A 23,903-nucleotide genomic window follows, 5' to 3' on the forward strand; every position below is an offset into this window, starting at 1 on the left:
TTAAATGCATTTTTATCTTTTTCCAGTGCTGTTGACTGTCATTATATTTTTAGAAGTAACACAAATCCATTGATAATCTGCATGACTCTCCAAATGAGTTCTAACTTTCAACCCTAATATCTCTTTGCCCAAATATATAACCACATCATACAGAGCATCTATTTTTTCCCCCATTTTTCTAACTATATCTACTTGAGTTCCTAGAGTGATAGAAACATTTCTGGATAATTCATTAACAAAATGTGCAATTTGAACTTCTTATGACAAAACAACAGCTGCGGTAGTAGCAGTAACTGACAATGTAATAGGATGCTTGCAATTACCAATCCTATCACTCTTTTTGGTCTACTTAAAGCATTCTTTACTTCCTGTAACACTTGTATTCCTTTGTCAGAATACCAAGGCCTCATTACATTAACAGGAATCTTAACAAATTCTGGTTGCTTAAAAATTGTAACTCGACTATTCGAGGATGATTCTGAAACACAATGAGACAAAGTACAATTATTACATGTAACATTGAACATTTCTTCAGTCCATGTAACATTTACGTCTCCCACTAACATAGCATAGGGTGGAGTAACACAAGCCATGACCCTCCCCTTTGGGAGGGAAGAACTGTCATTCCTGGGGGAGGTGATGCTCACTCCTCCCATGGCTGCAGCAACTTTCCATAGGTAAGTCTGTTGGAAGCCCTTATTAGACCACCAAAGTCCAGCAGAGAGTCCACCAGTCCAGTCATTGTTCCATTTACCACTCCCTTCTGCTCCAGGATTTCCTGACCAGTCCTTAACATGTCTTTCAGTTCCAGAGACATTACGCATGATGTAAGCAGTCCCAACATACCAAGACTGTAATTTCTCTATCTTCCCAAGTTTCTGGGTGTAAGATGGGTGGGTCAGGAACATAAACCCAATACAGCTCACTGTGGATCATCGGGAGTTGAATCCATATCATCAGTAGCAGAGGCATTATTCTTCTGATGTTCAATCCCTGTGAACCGGTCCAACCTCTCTGTCAGACACCTGGCATTGCCAGCATCCTGTGGGAAAACACAAACCCTCATCCCCATATTAATACTGGATGGGGGCCACGCCATTGTCTATCAATGGGGTCCTTCCATCTAACTTGAGCACAAGTGTCGAATGTTCTAGGATGCCACAGTCTGTCTGAGGCAGAATGACTGGATGCATCCACATTAAAAAAATTTAAAATAAAGAGTACATGGTTTAAACATTCTGTGGTGACCAAGGGTATAACTCCCCCTTTTTTAATTTTTGTAATTGATTCTTTAAAGATCCATGGGAATGTCCCTGAGGGTTGTAAGGCATGCCTGTTTTATGAACAATTGATAATTGGGCACAAAAGCACTGAAAAGATTGACTAGTGTAACTTGTATCATTATCTGCTTTTTATAATTGATGGTATACCTGCTACAGCAAAACATTTAATGCAATGTGCTACAACATGCTTAGTAGCTTCCCCAGTCTGTGCCATAGCCATCAGAAATCCTGAGTAAGTATAATGGATACATGAACATATTTTAATTTTCCAAATTCAGGAATATGAGTTACATCCAGCTGCCACAGATGACTTGGTTTCAATCCTCTAGGGTTTACTCCATGCTGAGGAACTGAGTGATATTCAGGACAGGTATTATACTGTTGCACAATTTGTCTAGCAGATTCTCTAGTAATTTGAAACTGTTTTCTTAAACTTTGGCTATTTTTTAAAAATATTTTTTGTTCATTATTTATTTACTTATTTGAGAGCGACAGACACAGAGAGAAAGACAGATAGAGGGAGAGAGAGAGAATGGGCGCGCCAGGACTTCCAGCCTCTGCAAACGAACCCCAGAAACGTGCGCCCCCTTGTGCATCTGGCTAACGTGGGACCTGGGGAATTCAGCCTCGAACCGGGGTCCTTAGGCTTCACAGGCAAGCGCTTAACCGCTAAGCCATCTCTCCAGCCCAAACTTTGGCTATTTTGATGATGTAAATTATGAGATCTTTGAGTTAGTTCCAATTGAGATATGCCTATGATCCAAACATAAATGACTTTTCAAAGGCTATAAATCTACCTACAATCACAGGAACCAAGAGACATCTGAATCGTGGTGGACCAGCTCTGCATGAAAGATCCTTTACATTGGACAGTACAAATGAACTGGTTCTTCAGGGGGTTCTTATTTAAAATGTCATTCTCTTTCAATTATTTAGAAATTCATAACCACTTTGGTGCTTGATGTTACCTTGTTGTGACACAATCAGATGGTTTTCTCTTCTTTCCTTCCTTCCTTCCTTCCTTCCTTCCTTCCTTCCTTCCTTCCTTCCTTCCTTCCTCCCTCCCTCCCTCCCTCCCTCCCTCCCTCCCTCCCTCCCTCCCTCCCTCCCTTCCTTCCTTCCTTCCTTCCTTCCTTCCTCTCTCTCTTTCTTCTTTCCCTTTCTTCAGTATTGGGATTGAGCCCAGGATTTGTGTATGCATGCTCTGCAAGTGCTGTACCATTGCACTACATACCAGTCCTTTTTGACTTTTTTACTTTGAGAAAGATCTTGCTAAATTGCTCAGGATGTCTATGAACTTGTGACATGAGATGGTGATAGACAGATATGTTATCATTTCTTCATTCCAAGGATATTGGTAACAGAATGATAATAACAGCTTGCATATTAATAACTAATGAATTTACTAGTAATTTTAAGGTATCCTACTTAACTTATTGTGACAGGAAATTAGTTGCTGGATGAGGCTGGTTATAGAGTCCCTATCTCCAAATATGTCATATATTTAACCAAATATCCAAGTTAGGTATAATTTTTAGTCATATAAAATCCATGGCAGTTGAAATATGTTAAGTGAAAGAGTGGTTAAAAATACGTCATGTTCAAGTAAGCAGCTAAAAATAGGTCAATATATTTTTCCAAGATTTAAGCATAACTTTAGTAACAATTTACTAGTTGCTCAAGTGAAGGTGAAAACCAATACTTTTGGGTGTTGAGTTATTTGAAATTTAGCCAAAATGAAAACTATTTCAGGTTTAATGCAATCAAATCTTGGCACAAATCCTTTGACTAGGTAAAAATAAGAACTATCAAAAAATAAGAAATTAGGAGCAATTATTTAAACTACCCTTGAGGGAGCAACAGATATTTTATTCAAAGGAAACTTTTTGTTTCTTTAACCTCCTGCTGAAGGAGTTCCAGAAATCACTCAGGGTGTTCACTGAAGTTACATGTGAAATAAGCAAACAAGATTAAAGAAACCAGAAAATAAGAAAAAATAGCTGATCTTCAGTGCTCAAGGCTATTGGGAAAAATTTATTTTCCATGCATTTGTTGAGGTTCAAGTAAATAGCATCATGAAAGTCAAGGACTGGAAAGAGTTGGCATTCATTGCTTATGAAAATTAAAGTGCTGAGATCCCACTTTCATTCATAGTGGATTTTCCTTTGTAGTGTTTACTGAAACCTATTAAACATTTATTTGCATGTGATTTTGCTAAATCCTAAATTCCCCCGATGTAGAAGACTGAATCTCTGATGTTTTATCTTGCACAATGGGTAGCACCTAGGCAGTCACAGCAGAGGGTCATTGTACCAACAAAGGATGCAAATACAATGCCAGGCTGGTAAATCCACAGATAAGAAAGTAAAAGTTGAGAAGTAAGTTCACCCTCCAGAGTGTAAGGAAATACTGAGCTGCCTCTAGTATCTCAAGTTATAAGCCTCAACCTCATATATACACTCTCTTTTCCCTACCTCTGGGGTGATCTCAGGTGGTGTTCTTGGAATAAGGGGAAACTTGTAAGCTCTTTTATCTACAACTTGGTCAGTTACAATTAGATGCATTAGAAGCTTACTAGGGGAAAAGACCATAGTGTCTTGCACATGCTCCTTAGAGAGAGGATTCCTGGGAACCTGGTTAGAAGCTGCTGAGACCAGCTTTGTTTGTTTCTCCAGAACCCTGTCCTTATTTTATTTTATTTTTTTAAGTCTAGTCAGCTTATCTATTTTGTACACATCGGCAAGTCTACTTATTTCTTTTCCCTAGTGTTCCCATCTGTGCCATTTTAATTCTAGCACTTTTTAAAAACCATAGTAAATATATGCCTTGTTACCCTTTGTCCTAGGGACATCTGCAAGAAAACCACAGCTTCTGAGATAAACATGTTCTCACTTAACACAAAACAGAACCACAAAAGTTGGATACTGAGGAAGCAGGTTTAGCTCAAGTGCATAAATTCTTCAACACTAAAATTTCAATTTATTGACATACTAAGGTGCCTAAGCTCTTTTTCTATTAGCTCATGGGATTCAGATGTAGAATAGACCTCTCTTGAATACTTTCTTAAAGTCTGTTATCAATGGCAATGTACATCCTTATGTGCTGTTCTTTAGTCCTTTTGAATCTCAGGTTCTTGCTTTAAGAAACATGAGCAATGAGGAAGGTCAAACCAACTACAAAGAATTAAGTAAGACAAACCAAACTCCACAGTAGGGGAGAAGCAGTAACGTGCTTCTCGTCCTGCCAGTAAGTAAAGAATAGAGCCAGGAAAACAGTTTCCTAGAGTAGAATTGGTAGACATGGGGTAGGGTATGCAGTGGTGTCCATGTAGCAGCAGGAAGTAGAGCTATGTACTTCCCACTGTTTCTATGAAAAACAAAATGGGAAGATTGGGAGATAACAAGAAAAAAATTCTAACCCCAAATAGAGAGTATGGTTCTTGGGATCTGAGTGTGTATCTTGAACATTAACGAATTTTAATTCTGTTTTCATAAAGGGAAAAGCCCTCAATCCTTTGTAACTGGGCTTCACATTAGTTGAAACTTTATTTCGCTAAAACCTTAACATTGTCAGTATCAAAGAAATCCAGATGTATAGCTATATCTTGTCATTTAAATTCTAGGGCCTCTCTCTCTCTGTCATATTTTGTTCATTTTTTTTTTTTTTTATTTGAGAGCGACAGACACAGGGAGAAAGACAGATAGAGGGAGAGAGAGAGAATAGGCGCGCCAGGGCTTCCAGCCTCTGCAAACGATCTCCAGACGCGTGCGCCCCCTTGTGCATCTGGCTAACGTGGGACCTGGGGAACTGAGCCTCGAACCGGGGTCCTTAGGCTTCACAGGCAAGCACTTAACCGCTAAGCCATCTCTCCAGCCCTCTCTGTCATATTTTGAATTTTATTGATTCTTGGTAAAATCTTATCCAAAAAGCCCCACATACATATATATTTTTAAAACACAAACTATTGGAGAATTAAATATGATATTGGGAGTGATTTCAGTTTTGGCTGCCTCTCTTTTTTTAAAGCTTATTAAGGACAATAGTAGAATAAAACCATCACTGAGTCTGTGTCTAAGAATAACAAGTATAAAATAAAAAGAAACCTCAAATTCCCATGCAAGCTCAGTAACCCTATTCCTCCCATATACCACAGGGAAAAATATGAGTACTTTCAGTAACAAGTCAGAATTTATGTTTATTTACTTGCCTCATCAGTACAAGTTTAGAGTCCTGATTTTTTGGACATTTAGGTATATAGATATATAAACTCAAGTTAGATAACAATTGGTTTTTAAAAAGTACCAGAAAGAGAAAGAAGCATTCATTTTTAACTAAAATCTTTTTTTTTTTTTTTTGATTACTGTTCAACTGTGACAAGGGCCTAAGCTAGAGAAGGACATAAGTGACTCCATATTGTGAACTTATAAAAGGAAGTTCAGGTTAGCTGGTACCTTAGGATATGGTCTCACCTGCACTTGAACTTTATGCTTGGCTTGTTTTAACACAATGGGTCACAAGACAAGATATTTTTCTTGCTATTGCTAAATGCAATTTTTAGCTTCTGTATTAACTGCTGCTTGCTTTCAGTTGCCGGAGAGGGAAAATGCAGGGAGGGGAGATTTGGAATAGTTTCTGTTTTTCTAAAATAAACTGAAATTAACTCTTGGTTTTGTAAGATTATGATTACTGAACTTCTGAGCTGTAAAACTAAGATGTTCAATCTTATGGATTTCTCCTATAGAAGGAACCCTGAAAAGATTCCTTTCCTACTACTTGGTGTCCATGTGGTCTTCCCTGGGGGTCCTCACCATAACACAACTTGCCATTCCTTAGCAAAAAGCAGTTTCCATAATCTCCACCTCAGATCTCATTGCTTTACAGTCATGTCATACCTTCCATTAAAAATAAAAAGATGAAGTATCAATCTAGTGATAAATTTGACATAGCTTTCATTTGTGGGGGAGGGGTGGGGGAAGAGTGTTGGCAAAGAGAAGAGAAAGAGACCAACAGACAAAATGGTACCTTAAACACTTCAACATACAATAGTTTTCTGAAAGAGATTGTGTTCAACTAATAAAAACAAGTACTGAAAGCCCATGAGTGAAGTCACAGCCAATACCATGTTCTATCTTGCCTAGCTTTCTATTTTTCCTTTCTTTTTGCTTTTGTTCTAAATAAATAAAATCTCTCCCCAAACCATCCTCACTTTTAATCTTCCCTAACTCGGTTTCACCTTCAGACCCTTTATCTTCAGACTTCTCTGGTGGAGGGCTTGCAGATGCCTTCTTTTCTGGAGGGCTGTCTGGCTCCTCATCATCTTCTTTGGGAGAAGGCATCTTTTCCTTTGACACCTTCAAAGCTGTGGGGCAGCTCACCTTCTCCTTTGCCTTTTACTGGACTTCGCGTTAGGAAAGCTTTAGTCTGGGTTTTGGCATTTTTTTTTCTCTTGGGCTTGGACTTCTTAACCACTTTTTGTTTTTCTTTTTTGAAAAGTGACTATTTACTGTCATCATTACCTCCAATTAGGAAATCCTTATCACCGCCAGAATCCTTTCTTCCTCCAATCGTGCCTCATCTTCTTTCTCTGGCTCTTCCTCACTGCACACATCCTCCAAGTGCATCTTTCTCTGTTTAGATGCTGCCTGCAGTTGCTGGTGCACAAGTTTGTGATCTTTTTCATCTTCAATGTCTTTGGCTGAGTGACAATCATCCTTCTAAGACTTCACATTTATTTATTTATTTATTTATTTTGGTTTATCGAAGTAGGGTCTCACTCTAGCTCAGGCTGACTTGGAATTCACTAGGTAGTCTCAGGCTGGCTTCCAACTCATGGTGATCTGCCTCCCAAGTGCTGGGATTAAAGGCGTGGCCCACCACGCCGTCTTCACATCTTTTTCTTCTGAGTCCTCACTATCATCTTGTGATTTCTTTCCAGATTGCTTCTTATGTTTAGCTTCTCTAGGAGATGATTGATTTTTCTTAGCAAGAGGGCCCGAATCTCTTCCATAATCTTCGTCTGCATCATCAGATTCCCAAAACTGTGAATAATCAACGACCTTCCTGTTTCTGACAGGCTGAGACACGTTTGCTGTGGAAACAGGGCCGTGTGGAGGGGACTTGGACCACCTCACCCAGCCCTCAACTTTGGCAGGGGTGTTGGGGGAGGTGTTGCTGCGGCCCAACCTCGGAGCTGCTGACTTCTCAAAGTCAGAGCTTTAGGTTCAGTTCCTGAATCACAGAAGCCCCTCCCACCCTGTCTCTTCAAAATGGATGCCTCAAACCAGCTGAAAGGGCACCCTCCCGTTTGTTTTAAAAATAGCAGTTGCTGTTCCCATTTCTTTAAACTGTAGCTCCAAGAATTCTAAGATTATATGAAAGATTATGTTTCTATTAGATAGTGTTGACTCAAGATAATTTTCGGGTCCATGTTTCCCTTTCAATGTAATAAAGCAAGTACTTTCTAAAACTCTTCCCTCTTTATTGTCTTACATAAGCATATGTGATAAGGCCAAACACAGAATCATACATCATTTATTGTTCAAAATGTTTTTTTTGAACTTACTGTTTGCAGACAGTAAGCTAGAGACCATTTTTGAATAGTTCCCAAGTGTTGCCTTTTACAGTGTAGGGAAACAAAAAATGTTGACGGTGATTTGTTCAATAGGCACATATAACTACTTAAATTCAAGAACACTTCATGAGAAAATGTCTATGTATTCTGATTCTTACAATTATGTGTCAATAATGTTACAATTAACCTCTCTTAAAAACACATCAGGGATGTTTGAAAATTCATTTCAGGATGGCTTTTGTTTACATGTTTCCAGGCACCAAAACTATTTTATTTTTCCAAATTACAAGCTGTATGACCTTGATAAGAAATGAACCTTATGGGAATCATAGTCTCTTTTCCCATAAACTGGGTTTACCTCAAGAGATTGCTCTGAGGGGCAAATGAGTTAATATGTGTGAACAACCAATATAAATATGAAGGATAATTATGGTTTTATTAGAAACAGTTATGCCCATTAGGTTATAATGAGGGTACTGGGAAAAAGAATGTTTTGGTACTTACAGAATAACTTTTAGCTGGCATAGGTTCTAATAGAGCTAGAGGAAACCAATAAAGAAGCATACCATTTCAAAGCAAAATACAAGATAATAAGAGCTAACCTTTCACATGCCCCAAAGTCATTTTATAATACTTCCTTCAGAATTGAAGTGACTTAATGGTTGAGAGAAAGCTTTTGAGAAGAAATGGCATCAATAAAGTTTGAGGAGGCCACTAAAGTCCAACATGGCAGCCTTATATTAAGTGTGGCTGTTGAACACTTGATAGATGGCTAGTCTGAATTTTTATGTGCAGTCCATGTAAAATGTGTTTCAGATTTTAAAGGCAGTATAAAAATGAAACACCTCATTTTTTTTGTATTGATCATTTGTAGTGTATTAGATGAAACTGGTATAAGTAGGTGCAAGTCTGAGTCCACAGGAGCCAAATGTTAAGTTTTTGGGTTCTTGTGTCTCTTAACAATGAACTGTACCAGAGACATGTAGTAAGGTAATAGAAAAAGAGACAGTTTATTAAGAAGGAGAAGGCACTCCTGAGACTGGTAGTAGGCTAGTGAGCTAGCAAAGACATTGACCCAAAAAGCCTTGGCCATGAGCTTCATGGCTCATTATAGGTCATTTACATAGCATCCTCCTCTCATGGTTTTATATATTGTGGGCTTTTTTTTTTTTTCTGAGCAGTTTTTGTTAATTTAGTCTGCTTAGCTATTTCATATCCAGCTGCAAGCCTACTTATTTCTTTTCGCTAGTGTTTCCATCTTTGCCGTTCTAATTCTAGAATTTATTTTAACCACAGCAGTTTCTCCTCCCGTTTCTTTAAACAGTAGCTCTAAGAATCCAATTGCTACATGTACCCAGTATTTAGAAGGTTTCTTATCTTCTCTGCTGTAACTTTTTATATGTTGATCTTCATGTCACCCTTTTTCAGGTACCACATGTTGGACATACTGAGTTATAATATATTAATCATGTTAAGCTTGATTAATAAAGTGAAAGATTTTATTACTTCCTTTAATATGGTTAATAGAAAACTTAAAATTACATAAATGGCATTCACTGTGTCTTGTTATATTTATATCTTGTTATATTTCCATTGAATACAGTTCTCTAAGACTCTTCCTAGGGAGTATTAAAAATTAAATCCTTGCCTTCCTGCATTTAGGTCTGTTTCCTCTCCTCAGTTCTACCTTTCATATTACTTTCTTCCAAAAAGGTACTAACTAAACAAGTACCTAAATTGGTTAGCTGAAAAGTAACACTAATTGTTCTTTCTTCCTGTTTTCCTCATTTCTTTCCCTCTTGTCTGGTCAAAGATGAAACATAAATTTGGCTGGAATGACTATAGTTGTGCCCCATAAACTGTCTTCACTTAACAGATAGAAACCATGATGGTTTCTCCTTGCCAGAAAGAGGTTCAGTCTAGTTCAAAGCAGTCCATCTGGGCTGTATTGCACTAAACATGATTTGTTAGCACTTTTCAGGGACTAATTTTCTCTTTCACTACACAATTCAACTTAAGTACCTTTTCTGACCACAAATCTGTATCAGGAATGAAATCTCACCACAAAAACAGATTTAAACAGCTTTTTCTTCCCCTTTGTGTCCCCTTGCCCTTCCTACAATGTAAAAAAGCAATAATGTCACAAAGGAGCAGGAATTTATGGGATCATGTTTAAAGGTTAACAGAAGGAAAAGAGATGTTCAGAATGATTTAGAATTACTGAAAGTAAAGGTCTGAATTTAAAAGTTTTATATACACATTGTGTCAGGAATGGTGGGAGGCACTGGTAAAATTCCCCGATAAAATTCCCTCCTTCAGCCAGGTGTGGTGGCACACACTTTTACTAGCAGTATTCAGGAGGCAGAGGTAGGAGGATCACTGTGAGTTCGAGGCCACTCTGAGACTACATAGTGAATTCCACGTCAGCCTGGGTTAGAGTGAGACTCTACCTTGAAAAACAAACAACAACAACAACAACAACAACAACAAAAAACCCCAGAAAACAAAACAACACCACCAACGAAAAATCCCCCCATTCAATTTATATTCTAATGTGAGGAGATAGGCAAGGAACAAAAAAGTGTTATTCTTAGGATGGTCATGTAATGACTACACAAATACAAAGTGGACACATGTCAGATTGTGTCCAACTCATTGCTTAAAAAGTAAGCAGTAAGATGTTAAAATGGATTTGAAGATAATTCAAGCTAAATAAATACTTAAGTGTAGATAAATACCTTACCTTAACTGCCAATTTGAGGACAAGGTTACACTTAAGCCAAGGACCACAAGGCTATATTCCCTCACTATGGTCCATAATTTTACCTGCTGGATTGTAAACAACTTTCTTATTACACTAAACTTTCTTACACTTTCTAGCCCGGTCTTTTGCCATGTTTGTTGGTAAGGGGAATAAATATTGTATGATACAGCAAGAACCACAGGTGGAAAGGAAGAAGCGACTAAGAAACAAGTGGACCAGCTTCCTTGGCTAGGCTTTGCTACTATTTCAATATGAATTTTTTCTCTCTAGACATCAGTTACATTGGATGAAGAAGGAAACAACTGTACTGTAATGTTTAAGGGCCACTGAATTTAGAATTTGCAAAGAAGGAGCTGGTACTTTCTGTGATGAAACTAAAGCACAGAGACCACATTATTTGCTTCCCATGAGACACAAATAGCCATAGTAGTTTCTGTGTCCAAGTTCTGCCTTCAGCTAACTGCATCATGTTCAAAGAACTTAAAAGACAGAACAGAACATGTGCTCTCTGATCCCACCCTCTGACTCCAGAAAGGGTTCTTTCACAGACCTCTTGATGTGATCTGAAAGTGCCTTGAGTCACTTTCATTCTGAAGTTAATAGTTCAGGTCAAATGAAATATTTTCAAAGCTCAATATGTATCCCCCAAACAGCAATAAATCACTCAGAAAGTTATGTGCTCATTTGTACACGCCTTCAAATTACTGATTTAGCCAGCTGAGGGCACACATTATGGTTTTTTAGCATATGATTTTTTATTTCTAGTATTCTGATCATCCAGTAATTAGTGGATACAGATGAAATTACATGCTGCTGCCACTGCCTCAGATGGTCAGGTTTTCAGGATGCCAACTCCCAGCTCCTTTTGAGTTGACATAAATATTATGGAAGCAAAAAATTATAGTCATTTGCAGGGAAATCATGTGTTTAATTGCCAAGTGAAGCAGAGGAAAAATAGCAGAAGCACACATCATGTATCAGTTAATGTGAGTCCATTATTGCATGTTGCAAAGGGGTCTAAGAGGACTTTGTAAAAGCAAAATGAAAACAAAACTACTTAAAAAATACCATCTGTGAAGCCTCTAGATATGTCTGACTGGCTCATTTCCTTTCAAAAATAGTCCCCAAATTCCAAAAGATGTTAATAATGAATAGAAATAACTGTGGAATAAAAATGGACCATGGCCAGTGGAGTGGGAATTAATGTCTGAGACTGGAGCTGTTATTGAAATAAGCAGGGAAAGGAGTATCCTACAGGCACATTTTGTGTCAATATTTTACTGTTTGCTGCAGATGGCACTTTAACACAGAATAAAACTCAGCTCCCACACACAAGAAGTTTATTCTGATAATTAACTTAAAATTAGAATTCACTTAAAATTTATCTCTAGATACATATTACTGGTAAGGAAATTTACAGATTTCCTACCCCCATTTCTCCCTTTGATTAACTAGTAGACTTTTAATCATTAGATAGATAAATGATAAAACTCTGTAGGGCTTTTTTTTTGAGACCCCACATCATTGAAACATGGAAATCCCAATGCTGACTTTCTGTACTGGGAATACAGTTAATCACTATGAACACTTATTAACACTATAGAAAAGTCTTCATTAATTTACATGTGAAGTTGGAGACTTTGTATACTACTCTAAGAGCAAAGGTGAAGTCCTCATGAATTTGATATAATACAATATTAAGTCTTCAGCAGACTATAGAAGTCAAGGTCAGTCAAAATGTCAGGTTGCAGTCCAAGTCTTTCACTTGGTCAAACTTTAAATTTATATATGCTTCAGACTTGTCTTCTGTAAAAATAGAGATACTCATACATACCACATCACTTTCTGTGTGAATCCAGTATGAAGATGCATAGGAAGCAGCTAGTCAGTAACTCTCATGTAGTAAGTACTCCATCATTACTTGCAGGATTTCTTCATAGGCTGCCATGTTCCTCACTGGCTATAACTCCCAGCCCACTTCCTGCTCTTCTCTTTGACCACTTGCCACCCACTGGAGTCTCAGAGTTAGGTTCTTGGTCTTATCCACTTCCACCCACTCAGTGTTTTCATACTGGATTATTATTCATAATTACATCTGTAGGCCAGTGATTCCTGGTTTATATTCCTGGCCAGCCTCATGAACTCCAGGCTCATTAATCCTACATCCCATTACTTATTTAGCAGCTCTACTTGAAAGAACATATCCCAAAAAAGAAGTCCCAGGAATATTTAAACTGGAAAGTGAGAGTATAAAAGGGACTAAGGAGTCATAGCATGAGTAAGCAGTCAAACCACCTTGCCTGTTTCAAGCAATTTGGTGACTGGCTGAGGTAAGTCAAAAAGTAAGAAGTGTGAATTTCTAGTAGAACTATCAAATATGCTTATACTACCTTAAGAGAAGGCGATTGAGTAATATAAATGAGTTCTATTAGGGATGCAAATTTCTCTGGGCCACCAGTTTGTATCTGTGACAAACTGAAGGCGAGTTTCCTTTTACAGTACCTTACTATAGCAGACAGCTCAGGTTCACTGAGATGAACTTCCACACTAGGCACAATTATGTAGGAAGAGATATTTATTGAAGCTTACAGATTCAGGGGAAGTTCCATAATAGCAGAAGAAGCTGGTTTGCCTTCACAGGACCAAACAGAGAGAAAGAGAAGCACAAGCCAAAAGCTAAAAGCCATACAGCATAGAACACTTCAGGAGCTCCCTGCTAGGCACACTTTGCATATCTTTAGATTGAAATCTGAAACCCATCACCACACTTTAAGATCCACTTAGTGACACTGCCTCCAGCCAGGTGGCTGCAGATGCAAATTACAAACAAATAAAAAACTGAATATATTGGGGGCCATCTATTCAAACCACCACATTCTGCCCCTGGCCCCCAATAGATTTATAACCATCTCACATTGTAAATTGTACTCAGTTCAATTTCAAAGGTCCCCACAGTCTTGACCAATTTAAGATATTAAGACCTATAAAATCAAAGAAGTTAAACACTTCTAACATATAAAGGCACAGATTAAATATTTTCAACTGGTATAATGCATAGCAAGGAGAGACTAAAACAATGCACACTCAACCACCATCAAACAAACATCAAACTTCTGCAGTTTAAATTCAATACAACTGGACAAACTAGCAGTCTCTAGATTTTCCATTTCCACCCTTCCAGCTGGGCAGAGTAGCCTGGGAAGACTTCCATCCCAGGTTAACAGTGCACTCCATGGTAGGCTTTGCTCAACCCTGGTATATCTAAAACATCTTCGGGTCCTCATGCAAGTCACAGTCCATCTTCCAAAGGCTCTTTTAGCCTATCAGGGCATCATGCTCTGTCTCATGCTGCATCTCAGGAGGGGCTCCTGGAACTGTGTGCAATTTACAAATACTCCATGCATTTTTCATGCTTCCAAAACCAATACCAGTTGTGTAGGACACAGCCATATTCTTTTTTTTTTTAAATTAATTAATTTATTTATTTGAGAGTGACAGACACAGAGAGAAAGACAGATAGAGGGAGAGAGCGGGAATGGGCGCGCCAGGGCTTCCAGCCTCTGCAAACGAACTCCAGATGCGTGTGCCCCCTTGTGCATCTGGCTAACGTGGGACCTGGGGAACCGAGCCTCGAACCGGGGTCCTTAGGCTTCACAGGCAAGCGCTCAACCGCTAAGCCATCTCTCCAGCCCGCAGCCATATTCTTAATTCAGAGAAGAAATAAATAGTAACCTTGAAAAGCAGGTTCCTTCTCCAGTCAACTCTTTCCAAAAGTGTTTGCATTTCTATGGTGGTCTTTCCTTGGGCATCCTTCCTATTGTTTTAATGTAAAGGAGTCAGCCATGTTTTTTTAAGATTGCTAATGTGTTTGACAGTATCAGGTTCAGTAACCTAAGACCAGTCTCAGTGCCTGTAATTTTAAGTTGCTTGAGGTTTTTCAGCTTAAAAATCTTAAATTCCTCAGTCCAATATCTTTAGCCAAGCACATCAGCCTATTACAAATTTAACATTGATCAAACTTTTTGGGCCTGGGCAGTAGAATGCAGCCAGCCCTTATGCCAGTGGCCCAGTTCCAACAAAGTCCTCTGAAGTCTTTCCTTCTCCTTAGAAAGCTCATAAGCCAAGCCTTGAAGTTTAATATTGTCTGCACTTAGCATTCTCACACTCTGATCAGAATAGTCCATAGAACTTGGCTTACCACTCCAGAAGGCATCTTCAGTTGTAAGCACCAAACCCATGCCTATTCTTCCAAAACAAAGGTTCCAAAATATCAACATCCACATGGTCACCACACTTACTTAGTACTATTTTCATATCACTCCCAAGGCTAATGCCTGTTGTTAATGAACAAATTGTTGAAGTTCTAAAAAAAAGTATAATGCAGTAAAATTTGAACATGTTTGAACATGAAAAACATTGGGCACAGTGAGTAGTAAAATAATCACAAAATATAAACTTGCCAAGTGCTTATCAAATAGCAGGTGCTGCTTTGAGTGCTTGACCTGCCTTAATCATGTGGTGTTTATGCTGTAAGGTAGACATTATTATTGCATTTTGCATATGAGGAATTTGAGGCACAAAGAGCTGAAGAGAAGTTCAGCCAGCATTATACACTGAATAAAAAGTAAGGCAATCTGGTTGTGGAGCTTACATTATGTTCAACGATAGAAGAAATATAAGGGAGGTTGACTGAGTTGGGAATATTTTTCTGCTTATGAAGGATTCTCCCAAGGAGCATGGATTAATTCTTTAGGATGGACATTTCCTGTGTACTTTGGGAGTGTTCCTTAACTTCATTGAGACTAAGTTTTTTTTTTTTTTTTCAGCTAAAAGTAAATAGTTACATTTTCCCAGCATGGATTTAATGAAGCTTTATAAAAATTCATTATGAGGGTTACAGAAATGTCTCATTGAGTAAAAAGCATGAGGACCTGAGTTTGGATTCCCAGCACCCACCTGAAGTCCCAGCATTGGAGAAACAATGAGAAGAGACCCCTGGGGCTTGTGGGCTCACTAATCTAGTTAATTTGGTGATCTCCATATTTAGTTAGAGAAATCTTGCTTCAGAAAATAGGGTGGAGAGTCATTGGAGTGGCATTTAATGTTGACCTATGGCCTCCACACAAATGAAAATGGACACAATGTGCTTGTACACACACATGCCCAAATGAATACAACAATGCAGACACATATACAAATAATATACACAAAAATAAATAATAAATATAAAAAATATATAAGAGAGTCATTTAACATTAAGGGAGAAAATAAGACTGCTATTTTAGAAGAAATAAGTTGCACAAGAATTTTTAATTTTGCTTCTTAAAATCAAATCAGCATTTTGTTCATTTTCCCTCTATAAAAATAGGGAGTCCAAGGGTCTATATAGAGATTCTGTTTAGTTTGTCTTCTACTAGGAGAGTATGGGATCTCTATCAGCATCCTGTGATGCTGTAAGTGCCAGTAATCTTTTATAAGTCAGTAGTTCTCAAAAAAAAAAAAAAAAAGAAAGAAAAGAAAAAGAAAATGTGTCTTCTGCTACCTTACTTTTGACAAGTCCTCCTGATACCCTATCATAGAACTGTAGAAGATTATCAACAACCACAAGATTCAGATCTACAATGAAGAACAAAATTGAGAACAAAAAGATATGAAAGATGAGAGATGTAATGGGTAGTAGAGTATTTCACCATGGTTAAAGATAGCCACTGAAGCTAAGCAACGTGAGGCAAGTTGAAGTCCTTGCAAAGAGGTCCTGTAGGTCACTGTACGAAGCTGTGAAGATGAACCCTAAGTTATAATAGAGATCTTACAATATTAGAGATACCAGGACCATGAGCCTACCAAGAAAAACTGTTGGGTCAGGGCAGATCTGGCCCAAGAGAGAGGGTATAGACAGCACTGCTAGAGGGACAGGGATATCCATATGATCTCTATAGCTTCACATGTTTGAAAACAATCCCCTACTGGTGGCACTATTCAGGAATGTTGTGGCAGCTTTAACAGGTACAGCTTTACTAGAGAAAGCTTGTCACTGGGTGCAGGACTAAAGGCATTATAGTCTACCCTGATTGCTGTTCTGTCTCCTCCCTCCCTGTTGATGTGACTATGTGACACTGACTCCTGCTCCTGCCATGATTTCCCCATCATTTTAGATTCTACCCTTTGGAACTGAAAGCCAAATTAAATCCTTTTTCTTCCATAAGCTGCTCCTGGTTGGTTATATGTCTCAGTAATGAGAAAGTAGTTAATATACCATTTCAATAACTTAAAATAAATATAAATAATTTTAAATTTTTAATAGAAATGCAGCAAAAAGACCAATGCTTCCAATTGCATTGTTTCTACAGCTGTAAATTTATATCTGAACAGTTGGTGATGCCGTCTTTTAGTCACAAAATTGTATCTGTCCTAACACAACTCAAAAGACAATAATCATGGTATTTTTCAGATGAAGTCTTTTAGACTTGGACTCTAAGGTAAAGATATGCACACAGAGGATTTATGGTAAGTGTCTTGGGAGCGTAATCTACTGTGGGACAGGCCACTGTGATGTTCAGGAAAAAAAGAAATGCTAATAGTGCTTTAGGAGCCATCACGCTAATATATATTTCAAGAACAAATTTTGTTTCAAATATATCATTAGAGAAACAGAAGTGCTATCAATATCATCACTCAATGAGTCTTATCTTCATGATCTTTTATTCTATATATTAGCACCACATGCTCCTCACCCTCTGGGGATTTTAATAGCATCCTATTTAACTTGTCTACTTTGCCCAAAGGATGAGCATAGACAGATAAATGGCTATCATATATTTTACTTTCTAATGCTATATTTCATTTAAGTCACACATAGCCTGAAAGTATTAATTCAGAGATATGATGCAAAGGGAAAATACCATATCTATGCTATATACTCTTTTTTTAAATGACTAAGAATTGTCCGTATATGGTTTATCTGCATCAGAGAACCCTAGCAGCCACATTAATGATGCCTGTGAGATGTATCATAGCAATAGTAAAAATAAGAGATAAAACATCTACTTGTCATCCTCAAGTTAGTAATTTAAGAAGTAATTGGGAAGTACTTCTACCTTCAATTGTAAGAGTGAACTGATATAGCAATCACTATAATAAAAATAACTTAAGATGCTGCTTTACCATTTGTGCATATAGTTACCTCAGTTACTTTAGACACAGCAATCACATCAGCAGACATAACTGAATATAATTTCAGGCATAGTTATCAAAAATACATTTCAAATTTATCAAATACATCCCCTAATTTACACTTAGTCTTTTGAATACTATATTAAAAAGATAACTTCTATAGTTTGTGATTTTGTATATCTAAGAAATAGCATCCAAGCATTGTGTAAAATATGCATATGCTTTACTGGCCAAAAGCAGGAGACCATTTTAAATGGAGATTCAGTATCTTCAATAGTACATGATATAGTTATTTCAACCTCACTCCAATTAGACACAATCTTGAGAATTTAAGGTCATAAAGGAAGATTAAAAATATTTAATCTTCTTCAAACCATAGACAATGTTATTTTACAACACAGGAGCAAAATGAGAAATTAAAACCACAAGGAGTAAAAAAAAATTCATGTGTTGGGAGCAAATATAGGTGAAAATCACAGGTGAGATCACAAAATACTTTGGAAAAATTATAAAGTAAAGCATGAAGAAATTGTAGGCATAGGAAGAGTATTACTTAAAGAGGAATTTATGCAGTCAAGGTCTGTAAATGTTTTTATTACTGAGGCAAGAGGAGTTGGAAGTTCAATTTCATAATGAAGACACCAATAAAAAATGCTGGTTTGGTTTATAGATGAGTACTAATCAAAGGGGTATCCCTAAAGACTCTTCTGTCCTTAGCATGAACAATTTTATGTTTGGAGTAAAGTTATGGGAAAAAAAATCTTTATAATAATCTGAGCAAATAGCATAGACTTAGATTTCTTGTCATAAATTCAGTATTTTATCATGGGAATAACTTGGCTATTCAACAGTGGATTTACAAATGAGAAACTGAAGAGAACAAGAGAAAACTCTGGTAAATCATTTTGATTCTCATTAGTAAGAAGTAATTCAGAGTCATAGCAGAAAAAAAAAATTATTACTGGGAACAAAGAAAAGAAAGAGAACATAAAAGGAGACAAGGTCCCAGAGAAACAAACTGCATTCAGATATGTTTAAGAAGGTCTTAGACTAAGTGGCCCAGAAGGATCTGGATTCCTGGGGCTGGCTGGAACCCTCAACAGTACAGTGATTATGGGTGTGTTCCCCAAGGATCACAGCCTTCTTAAGTCTAGAAACCTTAGCAAGTATATCACCACTAAAAGCCTATCCTAAACTCATCATGCAGACATTTGATAAGACGGGTCATCAAAAACAAAACAAAAGTTCCTCAAAAAAAAAAAGAGTTCCTCAAGACTGAATATTGAATTAAAGACAATTCAAAGAATTTACAGAAAGCTGAAGAGATAGCCACAGCAGTGGGGCAGCATGCAGGGAGCCAGATGACTCATGGTTCAAGGTAAGCCTGAAGATTTAGCTCTTTTAGAATACATCAGCCCATCATGGCTTAACCTATTTATTTATTTTAATTATAGTCTACCTCTATGTGCGCTGTCCAAATATGATTGCTCATCAGAATTCTGGATGATGAAATCTTTTGTGCAAGTAGTATTTAGAACTTTCTTGTAACATAGTTTATCAGACAACCAAATATATATATATTTAATGAGAGTATGCTATAAATTTCAAGATTTTTATGTTTTATCTTTGTTTTTATTCTGACACAGGGTGTCACTATGTAATCTAAACTGACTTGAAGTTGTGATCCTCCTTTCTCACCTTTCCAAATTCTGGGATTACAGACATAAATCACCACACTTGGCTATGTCCTTAATGTATTTACAAGCCAGTTTTGGAGCCAAATATATGTCATATAATCATAAATTGAAAACAAACTACTTTATAAAAAAGCAGTACATTTTAAAGAATTGTAGCAAATAATATCATTGACAATTGAAACTAGTTTGGAGAAGCTTTGTGGGAGTTTGAACTTGAGCCTGGATTGTGACCAGAGGTGAAGAGCGAGTATTTAAAGGAAAGATGAAAGGTGGATATCCCTAAGATAGGAGCAGTGCTTAGGCAAAGTTGAGAATGTAATATAGAACAGTGGGTTAGAGGAACATGGTATCTGTTAGATGGTGTGGTGGTTTGATTCAGGTGTCCCCCATAAACTTAGGTGTTCTTAATGCTAGGTTCCCAGCTGATGGATATTTGGGAATTAATGCCTCCTGGAGGGAGTGTATTGTTGGGGGTGGGTTTATGGGCTTTATAGCCAGTTTCCCCATGCCAGTGTTTGGCACACCCTCCTGTTGCTGTGATCCACCTTATGTTGGCCAGGGGGTGATGTCCACCCTCTGCTCATGCCATCGTTTTCCCCCTGCCATCGTGGAGCTTCCCCTCGAGCCTGTAAGCCAAATAAACCTCTTTTTCCAAGAAGCTGCTCTTGGTTGGTGATTTCTACCAGCAATGTGAACCGGACTGCAACAGTAAAGTGGTACCGGGAGTGGGGTTGCTGCTAGACACCCGACTGTGTGGCTTCGGCCTTTTGGAGCTGATTTTCAAGAGGAATGTGGAAGGAGTTGAAACCTTGGCCTAAGAGATGCCTTGCAGTGCTGTAAGTACAGCCTGATGGACTATTCTGGTCTGAGCTGCGAGACCTGAAGGCAGTAAGAACTATGGACTGTGAGGTTTGGCTTATGAGGGTGAGAAAGAGTTTTGCCTGGACTGGGCTAGCAGTGTGTGAGAAACTTGCTCTTGTGCCCATGTCCTGAGAAGTTGTGCAGGGTTGCTTTGCGTAGAAATGAACTGGTGTGTGCAGAGGGATATGGCACAGAAAGGAAAATCTTTGGGGGAACTGTTGCCCGTTCAGCTGCAACTGAGATATTACGACCTATGAGACTGGGCTAGCTGACCTGCGCTAGGGCAACAAGAAGAATGTCAACTCTTTTGAAGGGGTCTGAGTGCTCAAGGAGTGTCCTGTTCTTCAAAGTCTGCTTTATTCCCCCCTGGATTAACAAATTGGCACCCTACCTGGTATCGTGGAGTATAAGAAATGCTGGAAAGAGGGTCATTGAGTTTGCAACATGGTGTTGTGTTTTGGAAATGGCCATGGGCAGTGTGAAACGGGTTTGCTGGTTGCCTGCATAGAGACCCCATGGGGCCATGAGGATGAACCGTGGCTAGCAGTGGAGACCCAGTGGAGATGCCGGGACCATGAGATGGCTGCCGAGGTGCTGCCGGCCCTGATGAAGTTTCCCAGGACTGTGAGTAGCCTAGCTGGAGGGGCGGAATTGGAATGCCAGAGACTTGTTGCTGGTTAGAATTATCGGACTTGAAGATTTGTCACTGGCTAGAGTTGTTGGACTTGAAGCTAGAGTTTGATGTTTTCCCTGGTTGTTTTAAATCTTGTATTGGTTGAATGTTTCTTTGCTATGCCCAATACCATCTTTTGCAGTGTGAATATTTATTCTGTGCCATTATGGGTTTTTTGAGGTTATTTTTTGGTATTACGGCTCAGTTAAAAGATCTTGAACTATGGGGATATATGAACATCATTGGGATTGATGAAAAAAAACTATGGGGACTTTTAAAGTCAGACTGAATGCATTGTATTTTACATCATGTATGGATATCAGTTTATGGGGGCCAGGGGCGGAATGTGGTGGTTTGATTCAGGTGTCCCCCATAAACGTAGGTGTTCTGAATGCTAGGTTCCCAGCTGATGGATATTTGGGAATTAATGCCTCCTGGAGGGAGTGTATTGTTGGGGGCGGGCTTATGGGCTTTATAGCCAGTTTCCCCATGCCAGTGTTTGGCACACCCTCCTGTTGCTGTGATCCACCTTATGTTGGCCAGGGGGTGATGTCCACCCTCTGCTCATGCCATCGTTTTCCCCCTGCCATCGTGGAGCTTCCCCTCGAGCCTGTAAGCCAAATAAACCTCTTTTTCCAAGAAGCTGCTCTTGGTTGGTGATTTCTACCAGCAATGTGAACCGGACTGCAACAGATGGTTTATCCAGTGATGATTCCAATATTTTTTTTTTCATTTGCTTAGTACAACTTAAGGAGCACTTCCTCTGAGTATATAAAACTATGGTTTGTTTCTTACAGTCTTAAGTCTGTTGAGGCTATTTCAATTTTAAAAATAGCTTAGAATACCGTACCTCTCAGAACCTCTCTCTCCTGATGTAGTGACTCATTTGGCTACTATACTTTGTTTCTTTCTTTTTGAAGTATTTTTGGAGCTCAAGTAGCCAGAGCAGCTGACTATAGCTAAAATACAGCCAGAATGACATAGACAATATGGATCTAATCCAAAAGGAGTTAGTTCACACTCCAGTATTCTTTCTCTGTGAGAATTATAAGTCAGAATTACAGTCTCACACACACACATACAGGGATTTTTTTTTTTTTTTGTCTTCCTTGTCGTATCTTAAGACCCATCATCTTATTTTTATTTTAAAATATCATATAATTGTATATTAGGTTTGGATACAGTTTATTTATAAAATACTACTACTTGAGTTTCATTGAAGATGCACAATGCCCATATTTATGTAAATTAGTGGAATGACTTAATGTAGATATATTAACTAAGATAATTCTAATTTAATTCTTTCTGTGAAAATCAAGAGGATCTTTTGACAACTTTTGTATAAAAATTATAAATTTTAAAATACAAAGTGTTATATATAGAAATAAGAAATCCAAAGATGTCTTAGAACTATATCTACAATGCAATTCCATTTTAAAGAAAAATGATAATCAATTTATAAGTTTGAAAAACTTAGACAAGTATTCACTGGTAGGGAAAACTCACCAGAAACTGGAGGTTCATGAGTGGTTATGCAGCCCAGAGAGAGGCTTGTCCCCTTGTGTTCACCCATTTATAATCTCATTGTGATGGGTTTCGCCTTCTGGCGCTGGTGAGCCAGAGAGAGCTGACTGGGCCACAGGTTGGCTCAGGAAGAGGTCAGCTATGATGCCAAGTTCTGGGGTCTAAGCTTGATCAACCATAATGTCAGGATTAGCTTTGAATTCTAGAAAAAGAATTCCAGAAAAAGCCCCAGGGAGGGGCTCAGGTATGGAAAAACAGGTCTACAGAACTAGGCAAGTGATAAGAAGTCAGATCATCCTTTGATCTAACAAGTTAGATATGTCTTTTCCCCTTCACACCTATATTAGATTATTTTAACTTGCTTTTAATCATGTAAATATGTGGAGAACAGTAATTTTTTAAAAGAAAAAACTCTAAAAAATTAACCAGTATATGACAAGACCCTCAAAATTATAGGTAATCAGAGAAAAGAATGAATTAATAAATAAGGCAACTCTTTACACCATGGATTCTGACTGCATGAAAACTACTGGGAAAGACTAAAATAAAAAAAAAAAAAACCTCTGCTTTTGATGGACATAAAGTAATTGCACAATCTTATGGATGAAGAGTGTGACATTTGTGTAAGGTTCAGGAGTGACCAAGACCACAGAGACCACTCTGAGGCAAAGATAGAAGGTTTTATTTTGGGAAAACACATGCTACCAGGACTGACTTGAGAATGGAGCAGTCAATTTGGGATTACAGATAGTGGGCTATGTAGAGCTCTTCAGTGCTGGGGGGGGGGGGAGGAAGGGGGAAGTAAAGAAAAAGTTTCTTTAGGGGAGATCTAAAATAGCCAGAGTGTGAGACCAGAACAGTTACCTGGTGTCCTGAGAGATAAGGGAGCAGGAAAACTAGAGCTGGGGCATTGTTATGCAAGGAAGGGATGATGGTTGGGTGGTTCCTTGAGGAATGTGGATGACCTACTTCCTTGTGCCTGTCACCACCCTGATATCCTCAGCGACTCCATTTTGTCCTGACTTAGCAATTTGAATACATATATATTGTGCATAATAATCCAATACATGTAACTGGTATGCTTGCCATTTTGGATACCTATGATTTTGTGTGTGTGTGTGTGTTGGCGAACATTCAAAATTTTTCTCTATGAGGTATTTTAAAAAGATTAAATTAATTGTTGTCAACTCATAGTCATTCTAACATTAAAACTTATTCATTTTAATCTAGAAACATTTTTTAAAAAACCCAACAACCAGCCATATCCTGAGCAACTCCCATAAATATTCTGCTTGAACCTGGGCATTGGTTTATTAAAAGTCCCCAAAGCATTTTTCCTGAATATATGTCACCAAAA

General features: G+C 38.2%; 1 pseudogene; it reads right to left on the minus strand.

Annotated features, from left to right (window-relative positions):
- Nucleotides 1-922: 922 nt before the first annotated feature.
- Nucleotides 923-23,903, minus strand: part of LOC101595325 — a 52,862-nt pseudogene continuing 29,881 nt past the window's right edge.

Source organism: Jaculus jaculus, chromosome 15 (assembly GCF_020740685.1).
Source record: "Jaculus jaculus isolate mJacJac1 chromosome 15, mJacJac1.mat.Y.cur, whole genome shotgun sequence".
Taxonomy (NCBI): domain Eukaryota; kingdom Metazoa; phylum Chordata; class Mammalia; order Rodentia; family Dipodidae; genus Jaculus; species Jaculus jaculus.